This window comes from Gastrolobium bilobum, unplaced genomic scaffold, assembly GCF_033153095.1.
Source record: "Gastrolobium bilobum isolate Gb01-03AN ecotype WA unplaced genomic scaffold, APGP_CSIRO_Gbil_v1 utg620327, whole genome shotgun sequence".
Classification (NCBI taxonomy): Eukaryota; Viridiplantae; Streptophyta; class Magnoliopsida; order Fabales; family Fabaceae; genus Gastrolobium; species Gastrolobium bilobum.
In genome coordinates this window covers 1-5,678 of record NW_026899775.1, presented here as the reverse complement: position 1 = coordinate 5,678, position 5,678 = coordinate 1, and the positions used below count along the sequence as shown (strand labels likewise).

At 36.7% G+C, this 5,678-nt stretch overlaps 1 non-coding gene across 1 annotated transcript; it reads left to right on the top strand.

Annotated features, from left to right (window-relative positions):
- Nucleotides 1-322: 322 nt before the first annotated feature.
- LOC133293392 (small nucleolar RNA R71) lies at nt 323-429 on the top strand. The gene has a single exon (XR_009749053.1). It is a non-coding gene; the product is annotated as a small nucleolar RNA R71 (small nucleolar RNA).
- Nucleotides 430-5,678: the final 5,249 nt, after the last annotated feature.

Here is a 5,678-nt window from a genome sequence, read left to right as displayed (position 1 = left end):
CACACAGAATTAGTGTCCACGGAAGCAACCTTCTGAGAAGAAAGCTGCTTGGTGAGAGCATCCAGTTGTTGTTGTTGTTGTTTCTGCACTTGCTGCATCTGATCGTTCTTGGCTAACAAGGCATCATAGCCATCAAGTTTAATAATTCATGTTCTTCTGGCATTCACCGGAGCATTGTCAAACTCCTGAGATGCTAGGGACTCAAAGATGTCAAGGGCTTCCTGAGGGTCTTGGTTGTCAATGAACCGCCAGCTGTGGCATTCACCAATGTCCTGGTGTTGGTTGTAAACCCTTGGATATTGCTGCTTGATTCCACACTTCTATACCATGTTGTGGACATTTCCTCAAAAGTGTCTTGAACCTCTCCCAGGCCACATAGATAGACTATGACTCTTTATGCTTGAATCATGTGATCTCATCTTTCAACTTTGCCCTCTTGGATGCTGAAAAGAATCTGGCCCAGAACTTAGTCTGCAGATCATCCCAAGTTGTAATACTTCCTTGTGGTAGTGACTGTAACCATCTCCTGGCATCATCCTTCAGTGAATGAGTAAAAAGCCTCAACAGAATGGCATCTCTGGTCACTCCATTGATTTTCACAATATCACTCAACAGCAAAAAAATCTCAATGTGCAGGTATGGATCTTCTGCACTGGTCCCAGCAAACTGTTCCTTCTGCACCAACTGTACTAGTGCAGGCTTCAATTCGAAATTGTTGGGTTCCACTGTAGGTCTAACCACACTTCCAGTGGGTGGAATGACAGCGGGAGTCATGTAATCTCCCAGTGTCCTCTGTGGTGGTTGCACATGATTCTCTGCCATAATCTCTTCCTGAACTGTTATACTTGGTTCACCCCTTTCCTGTATCTGTCTTCTTCTGGCTGCCCTCCTGTTCCTTCTGATTGTCCTTTCTAATTCTGGGTCAAACAATAAAGAATTTGGATCAATAGTACCTCGCATACACCAGAATTAAAATTGAACAAAAATTCACCCACAAAAAATATAAAGTGCTAAAAAATAAAAAGACTCAATCTCAAATACTAACGGTGTCTGTCAATGTTGAAGAACAAATCCCAGGCTACGGCGCCAAAAACTTATTGTGGATTTAGCAAGTGTACTAGTCACACAAGTAATAAAATGATGAGTAAAGATCGTTCCCACGAGGATTTATGTTCAAGCACTGACTAACCATATACACTTAAGTTGAATGAACCAAAAGATTATTAATTGTATTGATTCCTTGTCACCAGAAATTTAGTTGAATTGCATAAAAACTTGATAAACAAATAAAATGTGATTATAATTTAAACAAGTAGTCAGATGTCAATTTCTCTCAAGCATGAATTTATGGATGAACCAATTTTCATAATGAATTATCTACTATGTGATGTTGATCAACCTTTTTCTTATCATCAAGATGTAATGTCTTACTACCCTGATTGATACATTAATCAGAAACCCCAATGTCTTGGTGATTCCCTTCTTAATACATGCATTAAATATTAAGGTCTTAAGATCACATCAGAATCCTAACATCAATGTCTTGACTACTAGAACACTGATGATGAAGTTGTCAGATACAGAAACAATATAAACATGTCTGTTCTACACTATTCCCTTAATAGAAAGAATTAATCAAGACAACTTCATACAATCACATAAGAGATAAACAAAATATCTAATTAACCATTCATAAATTCACACTTGAGTTCCATTGAATCAGACTACAAAGAACTCTACTCAGACATAATTGAAATATAAACAAGAGAAGAAGAAAGATCAAACTCCATTGTCATGATAGTTGAGTCTTCAATCTCCAAGTACAATTACATAGAATGAACTAACTAATACAAGAACTAAGTCCTAAAGAATTTAGAAAGTCAGAGAAAATAAAATGTCAGATCAGAGGATCTGAGATAGGATAGGATAGATGGGATATGAGATATGTCAGAATGTGAAGGCCCTTTCCTTTTATAGAGTTACAAAATACAACTGAAAACTGCCATGGGCGCTAAAACGTTCATTGATGGGCGTTTTAGCGTCCATGTTTGACGGATGCCCAACTGCTTTTAACTGATTACAACGCTAAAATGTTTGACTTGGACGTTTTAGCGTTCAAGACCAGAGTCTTTTCCCACATCAGAGCACTAAGACGTTTGATCAGGAAGTTTTAGCACCCAAGACCAGAAACTTTTCCAACAGCAGCGCGCTAAAACGTTCTGTGTGGACGTTTTAGCGCTCGGCACCAGCAACTTTTGTCTTCAGTTTGCAGCAGCTCGCTAAAACATTCTGTGTGGACGTTTTAGCGCTCAACACTTGAGCATTCTCCCTTTCTTCACAATCTTCTTCTTTCTCTCTGCTTCTCCTTGAGCTTCATTTCCCTACAAGACAATGTAAATTTTCCACAAAGCTTTCAAAACTTGTACTTGAGAGATTTCTAGGACATTAACCTCTTTTCCATCCATTTAATCACACAAATTGATATTAATTCATGCTTAAAAACCTGATGAACTAGGGGTTTATCACTTAGACTTGTTTCAACAGTTCTAAGTATAGAATCTGTGAATTTGTTATGCCTTGTGTCACGAAGGCATAAGAGAATAGACGCATTGAGTCCTTAAATTCCAAGAGGTTTGATAGCAACTTGGACACACCCTATATGAAGATAATTATAACTTTGTTTGTGAGATTGGATTGATGAGCTTGACAGTAGTCTAAACTCTTCAAATTCATTGTCTAGAGGGATATTTCTTTCAACTGTTCTAATGATATAGTCAGATTTTCGAAAGAAGTTTCCTTCAGGTTTGTATAGTTCATTTGTTGGAACTCTGGGAATTTCCCAGTTATCCAGATCTTGATTGATATCTTCAAAGGAGATTTCTTCTTTAAAAATATTTTTTTTTTGATTTTTAACTTGATCTTTATGGATGGAAGAAGAAGATGGCTGAGATGATTTGAAAGAGAACTTAGAAGAGAAAGATTTAAACATGATAATAAAATAGATGTATTTCCCAGATATCATCACCATCATTTGGTTCCATAGTAATACAGAGATAGATGTAAATTAACTTTTATCAACTGAGCATTAGATTAAGACTTCAACGTAAATAAACAACAGATTGTCAGAGATCTTCTTGATCCCTTGTTCAACATTGGCAAATTTGACTTACTACCCTTCATATGGGACTTACTGCAACAGCTGAACAAGTTCTCAAGACTTTCATTTCTCATCCTACAATCATACATGCTTCTAACACATGTTAAAATGTTAACATAAAGTTCAGATAAATAACAGATAATGTAGATCTATCCATATATTCCTACTTCCCCATCAGGCTCTGATAGCAGTGGGTTTCGGAAGTGTGAGGAGGGAAATGAAGTAAACTAGAGCAGAAATGGAAAGCAGGAAAGTAGACGGACTATTACATGAATTAAATGACTGAAATTAGAATGCAGAAATTAAAGACATTAGATAAATTTAAAGTGAACCCTGGGGTAATTCCACTAGCGTGAGGGGATGAGAAGAGAAGAATTGATTTTACATAAGCAGATACATAAACATATTTTATTCAAGCATAAGGAAACATAATAATTACAGTTACAGATTGAAAAAGAAAAAAGAGAAGAAGAGAAAAATTAGAAGTACCTCGCAGTCTCTCTCTAGACTATCTCTCTAAAACTCAGCAAATGAAAGGATGCCTTCAACAGACTGAAGCAATCCTTTAAATAGATCGAAAAAACACTATTGCTACAGTACAAGTTACATGACTGGTACTATTTTAACAGTGCAGGTTTAGTGAACAGTAACTGACACGTGTTGCTACAGTAAACTGCTACAGATTTTTTGCTACAGTGCCTGCCGACACTTCTGATTACGTCACTGCTTGCGTCACTTCTGCTGATATCATGCTCATGTCACTCTGTCATCGGCTCTGCTACAGTGATTATCTTTAACAATCTTCTGCCAAATCTATGCCAAAACAATCATCTTCATTTTGGTAGAACTCATCTGCTGAAGAGGAGATGGATGGAGAGGGAGAACCTATTTTCTGTTTAGAACTTCCAGTTTCTTCCTCTTGAAGGAGTTGGAGAATGCTCTCCAAATTTTTTGCAAAGCTTTCTTTGCTCGTTGAAGCAGCTAGGGATGGCGTAATTTTGGCCTTCTGATTCAAGAAAGTACAATTTTCTGGATCAGCTGGTTTGATATGTTTTGGATGTTGTTTGAACCAAAGCTTGACATTTTCTGGGCAAGCTCTAGATGCATCAAATTTCGTCCACCACTTAACAAAAGCTTGTCTTTTAAGTATTGGGAGTTTGGTGCCAGATTTATCTCAATACTGATATTGCCATGAAAATATCCATGCCAGAGAAAATTCAGAGAAAAAGTGTAAGTCAATTGGGAACGGATCTGTTATTTTGTCAAATTTTTCCGAAAAAGATTGTTAATCCTTCGAACACCATGGGTGGAAGGATATCCAAGATTGGTCCAAAATAATCCCACCATTTGACAAACCATTGAGGGAATTTATATTGCACATTTTGTTTAAAATAAATTAACCAAGAGTGTTTATTTTCTTTATTTTGCATAAAGAATACATTGGTCCAGGCTAATTCATAATCCCAATAGTTAACCAATGGGATCATAAGGTTGGAAAATTTTCGTAATTTTGTTTGGGTTTCCATATTCTGATGGGGTAATTACTTTCAGAATCTGGATGGTTGAGTGAGTTATAAACTCTGGGTCTTTTAGACTTCTATAGTGTTTGATTGAAATACAGTTTGAATCAAGTAAAACAAACTCAGAAATTTTGGGATTTATTTGAAGAAAGGGGTTTGAAATGAAATTGATTGCTTTTGAAGTCTTTGGGAAATATTTTCGCAAGTACTTTGGTTGGCTTATTATCCTAGTAGGCTGGTTCCATTTGAATAACTTCTAGGAACTTGTTTTTCGGGATATATGGTGTTTGGGATTTTGATTTTTGGGTAAAGACTGGTTTGGGTTGAATTTCTAGGACCCTGTTTGGACGGTTAGAAATCGGCTTATTTTTTAAGTTGTCAATCAAAACAGAAAGACTTTCTTCTTGTTCATCTTCTGAAGCTATTTCAGCCCAGGTTTTCTTTTGTAGATGAGTCAAACCTTGGTCTTGGAAGGCTTGAAGGGTTTGGATTGGCATAGCATAATCTGCCTTGGTTTGTTTAGAAGAGGAAGTATCTTTAACTCTTTGGGTGGATGACCTAGTTTGGGGTTGGGTTGATGACCCAGATTGTTCTTGGGCTGGAGACCCAGACTTTTCTGATTTTTTAGCTAACCCAACAAGGATTAGCTTTCCTTTCCTCTCTTTAGAAGAGGTTGATTTTACCGATTTTGTCATTTCAGGATACTGTTTACCTTCCCTGCAGAAATTCACGAGTGAGATAATCAGGGAGAGAGTTTGAGGTTCCTTTGAGATATTCAATTTCAAAATCAAAAACACTTAAGATTGCTTGCCATCTAGCAAAAATTTGTTTAAGTGCTAAATTCTTTAGCATCTAAATTATCAGATTAAGACGAAACCCACTGGTATCAGAGCCTGATGGGGAAGTAGGAATATATGGATAGATCTAAATTATCTGTTATTTATCTGAGCTTTATGTTAACATTTTAACATGTGTTAGAAGCATGTATGATTGTAGGATGA